This window comes from Lactuca sativa, chromosome 3, assembly GCF_002870075.4.
Source record: "Lactuca sativa cultivar Salinas chromosome 3, Lsat_Salinas_v11, whole genome shotgun sequence".
Lineage (NCBI taxonomy): Eukaryota > Viridiplantae > Streptophyta > Magnoliopsida > Asterales > Asteraceae > Lactuca > Lactuca sativa.
This window is the reverse complement of record NC_056625.2, coordinates 292,608,164-292,625,255: the sequence shown is the minus strand read 5'-3', so window position 1 is coordinate 292,625,255 and position 17,092 is coordinate 292,608,164. Positions and strand designations below refer to the sequence as shown.

The 17,092-nt window shown below is 36.6% G+C and overlaps 1 long non-coding RNA gene across 1 annotated transcript; it reads right to left on the bottom strand.

The window, feature by feature from the left end:
- Positions 1 to 14,978: 14,978 nt before the first annotated feature.
- LOC111884682 (uncharacterized) lies at positions 14,979 to 16,240 on the bottom strand. Its single transcript, XR_002847860.3, has 3 exons — positions 16,144 to 16,240; positions 15,948 to 16,017; positions 14,979 to 15,141 (listed from the first exon to the last, which is right to left on the bottom strand). It is a non-coding gene; the product is annotated as an uncharacterized LOC111884682 (long non-coding RNA).
- Positions 16,241 to 17,092: the final 852 nt, after the last annotated feature.

The following is a 17,092-nucleotide window of genomic DNA, read 5'->3' as shown; positions in this document are numbered from 1 at the left end:
ATCTCCGTAGTACGCCCCGCGTAGTCCCTATGTACACTCCGCGTACTTGGGTTAGCTTTAAACCCTACCATCTTCAGAAGGCCATAACTTCTTGGTTATAAGTTCATTTTCAATGATCCTTATATCTACGGAAAGACAACGAGAAGCTCTACGCTTCTAGCAACTCATACTTTCCTTAAAACTTCCCAAAGTAAAAACCAATTTCCATAAAAGCTTGATCTGACACTTTATCAATATACACCTTTGCTCCGTAACACCAACCAAATTCCCTGATCATCTAATTTACATTACCCACACAAAAATGGGTCTATATCACTCTTCCCCAAAGGCCTTATTCCTGATGATAACCCATCCTTGGGCCACAACCCCAAATTAGGAAACGATTTAGAACAAGGTGTTACATTCGAAAATCCAAGCATAATTGGCATGAAAGTATAGTATAAGGCACTAGCTTTTATAAGTAAGTGTGTTTCATGTATAAACTTTGTACATACACTTGTATACTTAACAACTTTAGGAATATCACAAAGTGTTATGACAAGAATTTTATGACATACAATGTCACAGAAAATCATAGGGTTTTATAGTAAAGGCATATATTATTTTAAATAGTTGTATTATTCTAACAACATAACATATGAAAATATTGAAGTTGAAAACTAGTTTATGTACTTATAACATATAAATGTCAAACCATTGTTTTATAAACTATTATTGTTTTTACGTAAAATAATAATATTTTATGTGTATTTTGTATGAATCAATATCATTTAGCACATGTATTCTCCTCTATAACATGTCAAAATATAAAAGAGGGTTCGTAACACTCACCTTAAAGTGTGGTTTTCGAGTCGTTTCGAGTATTCGATGCGAGGAACCGAGATGCATTTCTTCGAGCATGAACTTCTGAGATTAATTGAGTTTACTACGAAATTTTAATATAATTTAATATGTGGAGGGTTGTTTGGTAATTTAACCAAATCATACGGCCCATTTATTAATTTAAATAAATTAAATGTGACCAAGTTAGATATAATTTTCAAATAAGGGACAAAAATGATTTATTTAAATTTTAAGTTTGAATCTTGGACTTATTTTGCAAATGAATCACAACATAGGTTTTAAACCATTTTATTAAAATACAAGTTTGAGGCCTTAGGACTTATTTTGAAAAGGATTTTAATGGGAGGGGTTTATTTAAAATGATTGTTTGGAGTTTTGGATCTATTTATCTAATTATTTTGAAATGGGGTTTGAAAGATTTGGACCATGTTTCCAAAGATTTTTGAAAGGAGGGTGGATTTTGGATATTTAAAAAGGAACTTTGAAACTGAAGGTGATAACCTCTTGTTCGTTGTCGTTCATACACAACTAAAAAAGGAAAAGTCTAACGACTCTTTCTGCCCGTTTCTGCCTTACTGGGCGGGGCAATAGGTGGTGGTGACCGATGATCTCCAAGGTGGTAGTGGGGGGGGAGTGCTTGGTGGTGACAGGAGGAGTTCGAAGACTCTTTCGGCCCATTTTCTGCCTTACTCCGTTGATAGATCGTCGAGGGGAAGGGAATAGGTGATGTTTGGGGTGGTGTGGGTGGCGTTGGACAGCAAGAGGGTAGTAGCAAGGCTAGTGCACCATTTTCCTTGCGTCTTCCTGGCAGAATATGATGAGGGGGAGAGAGGGGAGGGTGGAGGGAAGCTTGGGGGTGGTGTTGGGTGTGATTTCCAGTGGTATAAGGGTGGGTTATGTTGGTGGAATGAGGTGGTGATGTTGGTGGTGTGTGGTAGTGATCTAATAACCAAGAGAGATAAAGAGAGTTAGAGATTAAGAGGGAGAGAGGTGATTGTTGAGTTTTGTTGTGTGAACGCTAAGAAGAAAGGTATCTTAGTTATAGATAGGATGCTACACAGAAGCCTTTGAGGCCATACCTCTAACCCTCATGATTTCTACTTATTTGGTTGAGTTAAAACAACCATGTGTGGCTAAAGTAAATAGAGGGAGGTGATGAGATAATTGGCAAGTTTTTTTTATCTAGTAGAGTTAGGTGGGCCCTATATTGGTGTCACTCTCCTTAATTGCCCAAAACTATCTTATTTCGGTGTATAGAGATCCCGATGTTGAGAAATTTTTCAGAAAGTGTTGTTAGATTGAGTAGAGTTCAAGGATTCCAAAAAGCCAAACAAATTAAATTTTCGAGTTATGGAACTTCTAGAAATCGTGTTTAAAGTTTCGCTTCTAAATAACCGGTAATGCTCGATTTTCTAGTTTTTTAAAAAATTTTGCTAAAAATATTTTGAGTATGAAATTAAATATTAGACCATAGCAAGTCCAAAAACGCTCTAAGAATTTTCATCAGAGATGTGCGAGTGCCTCAATGGATCGATTCAGTTATAGCAGTTTAAAGAAAGTCAATGTTTTACTATTATTTTCTTACAACTATCATATCTTTTGCATAAAAATTCTGTTTTTGACATTATTTATATTTTTGGAAATATAGGACATGTACTATGATATTTTAACGACCCAAAAATCTAGGATAAAAAATATATTTTTATTTTAGTCAAAACACAGATATAACTTAAATCCGCACATTCTAAAAACATTGCTTAATTAAAACATTTATCAGAGTTATGCACCAAAATCACATCATGTGGAAAGCATTGGTGTGTGCTCTGCGATCAAGTCGGGTCCTTCTTTTTCTAAACTAATGATACCTGAAACCATATTCAAAACTGTAAGAATGAAACTTAGTGAGTTCCCCAGAGCATACCCCATATAATCCACATAATCACGTAATCTATATTAATCACATAAGCTATGCATATAAACATATAAGGATGCCATGGACACCCTCCAAGGTCTTACTCCAGGATGCCATGGGTACCCCCACATGGTCTTACACGTATGTGCCACGGGCACCCCCATGGTCTTACATAGAATGACATGGGCTCTCCCACATGGTCTTATAACCGGGTGCCATGGGCACTCCCCATGGTCTTTACCTGGGATGCCATGGCCACCCCCACATGGTCTTATAACCAAGTACCATGGGCACCCCCATGGTCTTTACATGGAATACCATGGGCACCCACACATTGTCTTATAACCAAGTGCCACGGGCACCCCATGGTCATTCATGTAAGTATCATAAAGACAACTGGCATATAAGGTACCAGATACTCAAGTAGCATACCACCTAACGTGTAACCAACTATATACCACATAACACATAATGGGCCGACCTTGGTGCCTTCGACCCATTGGTATGGTGAAGAGACTCACCTTGCACTACCGAAGTCCCACAGATAAAACTCTAGCTATTGGTTGACAGACTCCCGAACTGTTCATAACAAAACAACACCCAATTAACCATTTGGGTTTCAATGTATAACCACAAATCTAAATTTGGGGTAAAAGGACCATTTTACCCCTAACCTAGCTTGTTTCAAAACCAAGGTCGAAACTCACACTTTGAAGGGCCAAAATCCAAATAATCAACAAGGCCCATCATATGGCCCAATTTTCCAAATCGGGCCCAAACCTCTACATGGTCTTACCTTAAGGCCCAACTGTTTATTCTAGTCCAAACACTTGGCATTCCGATGGTCCAATATCACATAATCATCAAGGTCCAATTAAGGCACACTTATGGCCCAATTTTCCAAATTGGGCGCAAGCCTTTCCAATGGGCCTTATCCTAAAGACCAACAATTTCCTTAGTCCATGAACCTGTTCCCAATTGGCCCACGAAGGCCCACATAAGCTTAGTCTAAGAAATGGCCCAACAAGAACCCAAACCTAATTAGGGTTTTTCATATAAAATGACGATTAGGGTTAACTGTACTTACTTAACCCATTAATGACTTAATACAATAAGTCCATCACCTACTAGGCCAATCATACATTATGATCGGGCATAAGTCACAACTTCAATCCAACAGTCCAAAACGCGCGTCCCGACAAGTCCAAACTAAAATCTCCAAGATTAAGGTTTTCTAAACCCTAATTAGGGTTTCCAACCCAATCACAAGTCAATTTGTCTAATGCTTAAGTTTTTACATTAATTAGAGTCTAATAAGTTGGGCATCACCCACTACCACCTCAGGTAGTGGTGGTCAATGGCGGCGGCCACCACCTCATGGTGGTGGTGGTTATGATTCTAAACCGAAATACATCAAAAGCGTCCCAAATAATAGTCCAATCACACATAAGAGCACACAACCACCCAAGGTGGCGGCTGGTGGCGGCAGAATGGCAGCGTGAAGTGGCAGCCACCAGCTCACGGTGGTGCTGACGGATTTCCTTGATTATTCCATCCAAAACTACGATTATACAACATAATATCCAAGAGAAAAACACACACAATCTAACAGACACACACACGCTCAACCACTCTTGTGGCGGCAGGTGGTGGTTGGAGGTGATAGCCACCACCTCACGGTGGTGGTAATGGCTTTTCTTTTTATGGTCGACCAAGCAAAAGATACACACGACACTTACACTAGCAGCAAAATCAGAAACACACTTCTTTGCCCGGAAAATGAATACAGCCACCCACCTGGTGGCGTAGAGCGACGACAGCAGGTGGAACAGCCGCTAGTGCGGCGGCGACGATGCAACAACGCCTTACAAGAATGAGATGAAGGAGAGAAAAGGTGGTCGGTCCCCCACCGGGAACAATAGCAACGACGCCTGTATTTGGCTTCTTCCGATCAACTATTGCCTTAACGCCCTAAGGCGGTCTTCGTCTTGAAATTAACTTGGTACTCTTAATTTTATCACCTAATTGATGTGTTGGTTAACGACACACGCTCCACCCATCTATGATAGACATCAAGCCACCCTTTTCCACCCTTGTTAGTCCTAGTTAGTGTGTCGGTTAACCACACACACTCCACTATCGACTTAGCAAGGTGCAAAGTGTAATTTCATGGGTTGGCATCAATTTCACATTTTCCTAAAGTAACTAAGATTGAGAATTTATAAAACATTTAGTTACTTTATATTTATCTTTATACTTTTAATGAGAATTACAGTCTTTGTCCTCCCGGTCGGATAATGACCCTGCACCAGTCAACGAAGCAGTGGGTGAGAATGGACACCCATTAAGCTGTCATTTTATAGGCAACAACCTTATATCCCCCTTATAAACCGGCTTCGTGAATGAGGCCTACTAATGGTAAGACTGGCTTGTTCTTATATATATATATATATATATATATATATATATATATATATATATTATTAAACTTATAAATTTATAATCGTATAAGGGTTGAATTTTAAACTTTTAAAAACCGTAGGGTTTGGAATTAAAGTATTCTAAAGTGACTTTACAAATTCCAAAACTTTAGGGCGAGTTTTGAAACTATTTAAAACCTTTCATTTCTATAACTTATGCGTTTTAATAATTTTAATGGAAAAGACACTGGGAATTCCATAACTTGAGGACAAGTTATGGAGTCCATTATAAAGCATTTAGATCAACAATTAAACTAACAAGCATGTCAAATAATTTCTATGATCTAACAAAACTCATAAGCATGCGTAATTCATATCAACAATTTTCAAGAATCATATAAACTTAATATAAAACTTGAAACTTTCACAATTATCTTTGAAATTGGATAAGCATGATCATTACCACATCAAAAACAAGTTTGACAATCTAAAAACAGTTTAGGGTAATGATCCTAGTCCAAATCCAACATTGAAATTCGAAATTTTGCACTCAGGGCCTCCAAGTCGTCGAGTGCAAGAACCAACTCGACGAGTCAGATGAATTTCAACATGGACTCGTTGAGTCCCCACATTGGACTCGGCGAGTTCACTAAACAGTGAGCAAAAAATCAATTTCTTTTAGCAAGTAGCATCAAGTATAATTGAAAACAAGCATAGGCCATGATACCACTATTGGGTTTTGAGCATTCTAACACTCATATGGTGTGCATGCAACCCTAGAAACCTTGGATCTATGTTTTCTCTATTATACATGCAAACTTTCATTTTTCCAAGGTTTCATCCTAACTACCATATCATGGGGTAATGAAACTAGGGTTACACCATGGAAACCCTAATGTGCATGTCTTCCATATCCCTTATGTTGCATGGGTTTTAACCTCCATGGGTCACGCCAAGGGTTTAGCCCAACATGTAGACTCGTAGATCATAAGCCCACTACATAAGAATGAATGATTTACACAATCAATCCCTATATATTTAATTAGTCTCTTTTGATCAAAAAATTAATTCCAAATTAATTTTTTATCAATAGTAATTAAATAATATGATTTCATATCAATATAATAGAACTTATAATATATTATCAAATCATGAATATCCTCTTCTCACAAAAGTCTATCCAAATTGTTCAGATGTCATGCAACCTAAATGCAACATGCTAAATCGGGTCAAGTACATAAAAAATATAGTTATAAACTTAGACACCTTATCCAATAGTCTCCCACTTGGATAAGTCTAATAACTATAGCTTCAAGTACGACTTCAGGATCCGACAAGCAATCTTAGCTCTTAAAAGTCTCGTGGAACTAAGTTGTGCCATTTTAGATAAGGGATCATATAATCCTATGTTCAAGATATTAGCCGGAAAAATACATGGAACAACGTCGTACTTATTGTCCAATAGTTTATTTCCCGATTTCTGATTTGTTTGACATAGAACTTAATCGAGCACATCAATTCAGTTCTGACCGGGCCCGACACATAAGTCAAAACAAAATCATCGAGGGGCCCACAATATCAATTTTAATTGTCCAAGGACTAAAAGGAACAAATAAACTTCAACTCATATGCTTGTACTAACTAATCATCAAATTGTACACAACAGCACGTTTTATAACATCAACTTACTGATGCGTTTTCGTACTATCAATGTACAACCAACTCATAGTCAATAACTCATATCACTTGGTTTGAAGACTTATATGATATTACCGTCTCACGATCACTTGAGATAAATTCCATGAAGTGATACAAGTGAGTGCGGGTTAAATCCAATACTAAAAACTTATGAGAACTCATGAATGTTATAGCAACAATTACTATGTCTAATACAATTCATAAAAATCTACAAAACCAATTCATGACAGTCTTGTTTCAATACCTACTTCGAAAGTATGATCGACTGTGGATACTTTGAATAATATAATTATTTTGGAAGTCAAGACATGCAAAGTGAAACAATAGTAAATGATTGACAAAAGACAGTACCCTACTAGTAAATAAAAACACCTTTTATTTAAACATCAAATGTCTATTACTTTTCAACTATTACAAGTTTCGAAAGCTATCTAATTACTAAAACCAATATCATCCTTCAGCCCAATGCGCCTCGCATGTTGTAAATGTCTAACCATACACAGTCCCTTCATCAGGGATTTGCTGGGTTCTCATCCGATGATACCCACTTTTCCATGAGGAGTCGTTCTTCTATTCGATGTCTAATGTAGTGGTATTTTTTTCGATATTCTTGGATCTGCCGTGATCCCTTGGTTCGTTGACTAAGGCAACTGCACTCTCGTTATCAGAGAAAATCTCCATAGGCTCCTTTATAGTTGGTACAACTCCATGGTCTCCAACGAAGTTCTTCAGTCATATTGCCTCCTTCGCCGCCTCGTTCGCTACTATGTACTCTGACTTGCAAGTTTAATCAGCTACTATCTCCTGCTTGGAAATTTTCCAAGCAATTGCTCCTCCATTTAGGGTAAAGACCCAGCCCGACTGAGAGCGGAAATTATCCATGTCAGTCTGAAAGCTGGCATCACTATACCTCAATACTCTAGATCTAGGCTATCAATTGCGCGCTATAGCGGCGATATAGCGTTTTGCGGAGGTCAATGACCGCTATTTTCAGTTTAGTGTTTTCATTTCACGGTACCACTTAGGGGTGTAAACGAGTCGAGTCGAGTTGAATACTACCAAGCTCGAAGCTCGGCTCGACTAAAATACTCGAGCTCGAAACTCGGCTCGAACCGACTCGAGCCTTGATTTTAAGCTCGAGCTTAGGCTCATGAAATTCTTGACAGTCTCGAGCTCGGCTCGGGTCGACTAATATTTAAAAAAAATCAAAATCAATAAATTGAGTAAAAAATATTAAACATTCCACATGTAAATGTCCAATCTACAAAAAAAACTATTAATCGCCAAATATGAATATAACATCAACCATATATGTCATAAATGAATAATTATAAAGAAATGACATATATCTTATAAATGAAAAATTATAAACAAATGGCATATATGTAAATTACACTAAGCTCAACTAAGCTCGCGAGCCTTACGAGCTTAGTATTTTTGTACTCGAGCTCGGCTCGATAAGGTACTCGAGTGGCTCGAGCTCGAGCTCAGTTCGATTAAGGTCGAGTCGATTTCGAGTATTTTCCGAGTCGGTCTCGAGTTTCTTGCGAGTTGGCTTGTCTCACTTACACCCCTAGTACTGCTATCAGCGGTGCTATTCACTGCTATTTACCGCTATTTCAATAACCGCTATTGCGGCGCTATGAGCACTATTCCATTTTTGTTCACATTTTGGGCCATTTGGTTACTTTGTCAATGAAAATCTAGTTTTAGTGATCTTACTACAATTTCATTTTAAAAAGCCCAAACAACTAACATAATTAAAAGCATTGAAAGCAACTACGTCTACCGATAACTCTCTTTCTCATCTCTTTCTGTACTCACGAAGACTTGAGGTGTTATGGTTGGACTCTATTAATAATTTTTGTAAATCGACCTAGACCTATGACACTATGAATTTGGACTTAACTCCTTAAAGAAACCAAGTCTTACTAATACGACGTTAACCCATGCAATGCAATTAAACTTTATTTGACACTTTGACACTGCCTAGTTTCCATATTACTATAATAGAATATTATGTTATGTTTTTATATGACTTTTTAGGTTTGATGATATTAATTCTATATAGATTTATAGTATTAATAATCAAATATATAAATTCTATATAAATATAATATAAAATTATAAATTATAAGTAATATTTAAAAACTGCATATCACCGCTATACCACCACGATAACCGTGATCTCAAATAGCGACATGTGACCGCTATTGAAAATTTGACCAAGATAACTGCATAGCTCTCCAGTCATCACTGCCACCAAGGGCTTGACCCATTCCTTAGTCCTCCGCAGGTACTTAAGAATGTTCTTCACCGCAGTCCTGTGAGCGTTGCCCAAATTCCCTTGATATCTACTAGACCATGCTCAAAGAAAATGCCACATCAGGGTGAGTACAAGTCATAGCATACATGATAGAGCCTACAATGGAAGCATATGGTACTCGAATCATCTAAGCTATCTCAGCCTCTGTACTCGGGCTCTGAGTCTTACTCAGTTTGGTGTTACTCTCGATCGGTAAGTCACCTTTCTTGAAATCCTGCATGTTGAATCTTTTCAACACCTTTTCCAAGTAGGTACTTTGACTAAGACTAATTAGTCTCTTACTCTTGTCTCTCAATATCCTTATCCCTAGGGTATAGGCAGCTTCTCAAAGGTACTTCATAGTGAAACACTTCCCAAGCCAAGACTTAACCTCCTGCAAGGTTGGGACGTCATTTCCAATGAGTAGTATGTCATCCACATACTATACCAAAAGGCTAACTATACTCCTACTAGCCTTAACATATAGACAAGACTCATCCTCGCTCCTCAAAAAGCCAAACTCTTTAACTTTCTCATCAAAACAAAGTTTCCATCTACGAGATGCTTGGTTTAATCCAAAGATGAATTTCTCAAGCTTACACACTCTATTAGGGTATTTTTCATCAACAAAAGCCTCTGACTGACTTATGTAAATATCCTCAGCTAACTTTCCATTAACGAAATAGGTTTTGACATCCATTTTCCAAATTTCATAATCATGAAATGCAGCTATGGCTAACATAACCCTAATTGACTTAATCTTCGCTACTGGTGAGAAGGTCTCATAATAGTCAACTCCCGAAGTTTGAGTGAAGCCCTTCGCAACCAGTCGTTCCTTATAAGTGTGTACCTTCCCATCCATGTTGGTCTTCTTCTTGAAGATCCATTTGATTATGACTGTCTTATGACCCCGTACATAGTCAACCAAGTTCCAAACTTGATTGTCATACATGGACTGAATCTCGCTATCCATAGCCTCTTTCTATTTAGCAGATTCAGGGCCTGCCATGGCTTCCTTGAAGTTGTAAGGTTCATCCAAATTTATCAGTGTACTATCACTGATAAATGCATCACCTTCTGTAGTAATATGGAAACCATAATAAAAATTAGGTGTTCTCCTAACTCTTATGGAACGCCTCAGAGGTATGGACTCATCAATCGGATCAACAGGAGTTTCCTCCTCAGGTTGATTGCTAGTGTTTGAGGTTCCTTCACAACTTGAGTCTTGAAGTTCTTCAAGGTCAATTTGCCTCACATTGTTTCCTTGGCTTATGAATTCTCTCTCACGAAAGACTCCTCTCCTCGCCACAAAGACAACATTGTCACTCGGTTTGTAGAAGAGATAACCAAAAGATTTATGTGGGTAGCCGATGAAAATACGCCGCTGACTTAGAGGTTCGAGCTTTTCATGAGTCTCATGCCTCACGAAAGCGTCGAAACCCCAAATCTTGATGTCGTCTAAAGTGGGAACTTTCCCAGTCCACATCTCGTGAGGTGTTTTGGCAACCTTTTTGGTAGGGACTAGATTAAGGATATGGGCGACAGTCTCTAAGGCATATCTCCATAATGAGAATGGTAACGAAGCTCGACTCATCATGGAATGAACCGTTTCTCACAAGGTTCGATTACGCCTCTTAGCCACACCATCCAGCTGTGATGTCCTAGGGGGTGTCAATTGTGAAATAATTCCACATTCCTTAAGATAGTCAAGGAACTCGATACTAAGATACTCACCACCTGGATCAGATCAGGGCATCTTTATTGTCCCGCCCAACTGATTCTCCACTTCTTGTTAAAACTCTTTGAATTTTTCAAAGGTTTCTGACTTATGCTTGATTAAGTAGATATAGCCATACCTACTGTAATCATCAGTAAAAGTCACATAGAAGCGGTTAGCATCCCTTGTGACGGTTTTGAAGGGTCCACTCACATCTGCGTGTATGAGGTCCAACAAACCTTCACCCCTTGGACAAGTCCCAGTGAAGGGCGGCTTAGTCATTTTTCCAAGTTAACAAGATTCACAACTATCATCCGAATTTAAGTCAAATGACTCTAAGACTCCAGCTTTTTGGAGTTGGCCTATGCGCTTCTTGTTGGCATGTCCAAGACGACAATGCCACAAGGATGCCTTATCCAAACTAGTGGAAGAATCAATATGCAATGCATTATTTCCTAAGTTGTCTACAACCGACACATTTTCATATACACCATCACAAGGTAATGCTTTAAAATAAAAACACCATTATAGAAAGCATTAATACCACCACATTGATTGTCAAATGAAACAATAAATCCTCGTTTGTACAAACCATGAAAGGAAATAATATTTCTCGCCATTTTAGACGAGTAACAACCTTTATTAAAATCTAATATTAACCTACTACTAAACAATAAAGAATAAAATCCAATATTGGTGACATGTGAAGCTTTCCTATTCCTCATGATCAAGTTTATTCCTTTGCTCCACATCCTCACTTCTTTTTAGGCACTTCAAATCAGAACAAATATGAATTCCACACCCTGTATCAAGGACCCAAGAATTAGTATGTGGTGAGTTATTAGACAATATAGTGTAAATACCTACATGGGTAGGTTTCACTTTCCCATCCTTAACATCCTGCAAGTACTTGGGGCAACTTCACTTCTTGTGCCCTTTTTCCTGACAGTAGAAGCGTTGTGCATCATTCGGGTTGGAAGAGGGTGTGGAAGAACCACCTTTGGTTCCACTTGAACAGGAGCCATCAAGAGACATTCCCTTGGTACCCTTCAAAGGGGTCTTCCTCTTTTTCCCTTTAACTTGCCCGATTGCCAGAACAGGGGCGGTGGTAGGAGTGGCAACAACATTCTTACCTTTGAGACTACTTTCAACAATCCTCAAAATTCCTTGAAGTTTGCTTAGTGTGACCTCCTCCTTGTTCATATGATAGGTCATAGGGAACTGATCATAAAAAGAGGGTAAGGAGTGTAGAATAATATCTATTGCTAACTCCTCATTAAAGTTCACATTTAACGTTAGCAAATGATCCACAAATCTTTGCATTTTTTGCAGGTGGCCCGTGATAGACTCTCCATTCTTCATTTTTGTTGTTATCATGGAGGTGATGATTTCATACCTTTGCTGACGCGAACTCTGATGGTATCTTTCCATCAGGTCCTGGTGCATCTCATAAAGGTAGAAAAATTCATATGATTTATGGAGTTCTGCTATCATGGTAGCCAACATGATAGAAGATACCTTAGTGGAATCCTTCTCATGGGTAGTGCAATTAGCACTCTCCTATGGAGTAACAAAAGACTCATCAATAACCTTTAACTCCTTAGCAAGGAGATATTGCTTGTCATGATCGTGAGTGACCATCCTTATGTTCCTAATGCAATCATTGAAATTAGTTCCATCAAAGATGACTCTCCCACAAAGGTTCATGAGAGAGAAGGAGACAATAGAGTTTGAGCCAGAAGCATTGTTGGAAAACACCTGAAAGGGAAGAAAGACAAGTTTAGATTAGATAAAAAGTCCTTAAAATATTAAGGCTAGGACCCAGCACAATTTTTTATAACATGGAAGAGGGATGCTGTAATCCAAGCTACAAAATATTTGAAGGTAGGTAAATGACGATTTACCAATTTCCACCATGAAAAAAGAAACAGATTATTAAGTTTTAATTGGATTGAAACTCCTAGATCTTTTGAGATTCATTGAACAATTCAATGGCATGTTTAAATCTCGATTATGCCCTTCAAGTTTGTGGCTGGGATACCGAGGATCACAAACAAGGTGTGAATAACCATGCAAATTAACTTGGTACTCTTAATTTTATCACCCAATCGATGTGTCAGTTAACCACACACGCTCCACCGATCTATGATAGATCTTAAGCCACCCTTTTCCACCCTTGTAAGTCCTAGTTAGTGTGTTGGTTAAGCACACACACTCCACTAACAACTTAGAAAGGTGCAAAGTTTAATTTCATGGGTTAGCATCAATTTCACATTTCCCTAAAGTAACTAAGATTGGGAAAATATAAATCATTTAGTTACTTTATATTTATCATTATACTTTTAATGAGAATTATAGTCTTTGTCCTACCCGGTCGGCTAATGACCCTCTACCAGTCAAGGAAGCGGTGGGTGAGAACGGACACATATAAAGCTGCCATTTTATAGAAAACAACCTTATACCCCCCTTATAGACCGACTTCATGAATGAGGCCTACTAACTGTAAGACTGACTTGTTCTTATACACACACACACACACACACACACACACATATATATATATATATATATATATATATATATATATATATATATATATATATATATATATATATATATATATATATATATATATACTACTGGGGTACCCGCGCGATGCGACGGCACGAGATAGTTTCCACTCGACGATTAGTTTCATTGATGGTGGATAGTTCCTTTTGGCAGACTATTTTGCACGAGATCGTTCCTTTATGCGGTAGTGTATGGCTAGGTTCATAGTCAAATGCGGTTGGCGGCAGTGGCATGAGACAATGATAAATACGTTTTTTTAAATGCTATTTTCTTTATAATTGTTTTTATCCTATTTATACAACTTAAATTTAAAAATATGTTTTTAAAAGTGAAAATACATATTTTTATATTTTTAGAATTATTAATATGTATTTATACTTCTAAATATTTATTTATATTTCCGCAAAACATGTTTATACTTCTAAAAATGTTTTAATAAATCTAAAATACAGACAAACACATGTTTAAAAAATTATATTTAAAAATAACATAAATTCATTTTTTATATAAACATTTTTCAATATGTAAATACGTATTTTGGGCATTCTATATAATAATAATAATAATAATAATAATAATAATAATAATAATAACATATTTAGGCGCTTTCGTGTCAGTTCGCTATATTATAATAATTAATGTTTTATCAATTAAATACTTTATTTTAAATTAAGTCAACATAAAATAAGCCACATTTAAAGATTTATTATTGTCTATCCAAACATTTTTGTTGTCAATCATCACATATTCACCGGATTATTGTTTCAATATTAGATATATGTTTGTTTTAAAGTTTTCATACAAATTATGTTTGATCATTTTAGATTGTTCGCATATATATATATATATATATATATATATATATATATATATATATATATATATATATATATATATATATATATATATATATATATATATATATATATATATATATATATATATATATATAACAAACAGTAGAGGTTAACTGTAGACATAAATAGATGCTTGGTTTACAAATTAGTCAAGATAAATAGCCAAATTAATTAATACTGCTTTTTACTATGAGTAATTTTCAATACCCTTAGAGACTAATCTTTTTTTTACGGTTTTTATACTTTTATATATACAAACTATTTAACCCATTCAGTCAAACATTTAATCCAAAATTTAATCTAAAATTATACTTGAAATAAAAAAAATTACATAGCAGGGTACATAAAGCAAAAGTACATTCCTTTGTCTAGGTTAAACCATAAAATACATTGCTGTTTCTTACTTTCACCAGAGAGTACATTGCTATTTATTGCTTTAAACCACAAAGTAAATTGCATGTTACATACACTACAACTACATTAACCATCTTTGTGTGCTTTTCAGTTCACCAAATGCAGATCAACTTGACCTTTAGTCAAACTTTGAATATGTATGGACAAATAACATAACTTGACTATGGAAAAAATAGTCTTAGCCTAGTTACATGTATGTCGTTTTTTAGTGACCAAAAACCTATCCTCTTGCGAGTTTAGCTCATATAACCCATGTCCCTCATGTATTCATCACTACACATGGAACAACATTACCAATAGAGATAAAGGTATACCAATAAGTAATTTTAATACAAGGGTAAAATAGTCTAAAAATGTCATCATATTGTTGGTCTCTGCCCTATGCCCTGTCCAGGCATATCAACCTGTAACATACATATCAAGGACATCAAGTTGAACACAATTAAACAATAATATATCACTTGAATTAGTAAAGATTTTTCCATAGATGTTTCAAGGAAATGTGTTACCAAATAGTGAGTGATATATCTGGAGAAGGAGATCAAAGTTTTGATAGCAACTCATGATATGCCTAAAGTGTATATATTATTACTCTGCTTTCTCTCCCTGTAACCATAAGCAAAAACTATTTTTCTCGAACAACTTATATAAAAAAGGTAGGTACAATTCCTACAATTTCAGCTTATCTTAACAACATATAAGAAAATATGTTTTGAATAAAAAATTTCATTCCTTTTCAGATCATTTGCATAACCAAAAAAAACCATTTCATATCTTGTTAAAATAGTAAAAGTAAATATTTAGTTTATTTGAAATTTTGCATATATAGAGCTATAAGTAAAACAATAGTGAATTAAGTCCCCCTTTTAGATTGTATTTGATTGTTTCAACAACTTGATCTTGAGGTAATTATTGAAGGCTCTTGTGTCTGTCAATTAACATTTTATTTTATATTAGTGGACTGTTAAACAAGGAATTTGCTTCACAAAAATGCAAAGTTTGTTCTTCTAAAACAATGTCATGTTGCAAATTCTTAACAGTTTCATGGCATCACATTAAAACAATCATGAAACTATTCAACATGTCATCCAAATAATTATTTTTTCCATTAAAAATATGGAATGTTTCTATAAAAAAAAAAAGCAAACCAGAATGCACATACTTATGTAGCTTACAACATAAGGTTTCACAATAACACATGTGTACTTACCAATATGACAGCATACTGAGACGTATTAAGCTTTCAAGAGGTTTCTTCCGCCACTTGTTTTAATTGAGATCTGAAAACAGGCTAGTTTGATGTGTGTCAACAAATGAAAACAAAAATCTTGTACACGAGCAAACCATAAATGAGAAGAATAAGATAGAAGTGGATGAATCATAAGTCATTTATGTAGAAAATGTACCTATTTGACTTCAAATCACCAGAAACTTCAATCAGCAGTTTCCAAATCCCCCATTTCAAGAAACCAACCAGTAACCTATGTTTGATAACACCTGGAATTTTTGGGTTTAGTCAAGAACCATTTGTAAATGAAACCCACAATCGTAAACTATTAAAGAAAACTTAGATTACCTGATTAATCTGCCTTCAAATCATCGAGGAATCAACACCGGTTTTAAGGATAAGGCAGAGGTGATGCATAGATCCTTAGGTTTTCTAAGAGAGTAATGAGGTGATGGTTGTGATGAAATAGGGAAGATGGCAGCCTGAGATCCGTATGGCTTGAGAGAGAGAGAGAGAGAGAGAGAGAGAGAGAGAGAGAGAGCTTAATCTCGTATAGCGGTGGCCGAGGTTGGTTGGTGGCGAGTGGCTGTAGATGGTGGTGAACATAGCAGCGAGTGGTGGTTGGCTGTGGATGGTGCGGAAGAAGCAGCAGCGGATCTGGTTCACATAGAGAGAATAAGGTAGTCGTTCAAATTCTAGGGCTTCTAGAAACAATGTGTGAGAATTGGAGTATGGTGTAACAACGTAAATTTTCAAACAAATTTTTCATTTCAAAATAAAGTATTTTCATTCAAAACAAGGCATAAACATTCCAAGGGTCATGTCAGAATACAAATCATATGAATCCCAAGATCACAAAACATCTATCAGTGTGTACAGATCACGTCGGCGCCTTCCCACGGTCCTCGCTAGTACCTGAAACACATACACAACAACTGTAAGCATAAATGCTTAGTGAGTTCCCCAAAATACAACTTACGCACATACGCCTTTCCAGGCCCTGACCTCCCGGTCCATGTGTCTCAGGGGACTTCCGTCCCTGCTGGGTAAACCTTCCGGTCCTACCCACGCCAACCTTATGGTCCAGATTACACGCCTTCCGGCCCATAACATAATGCCTTCCGGCC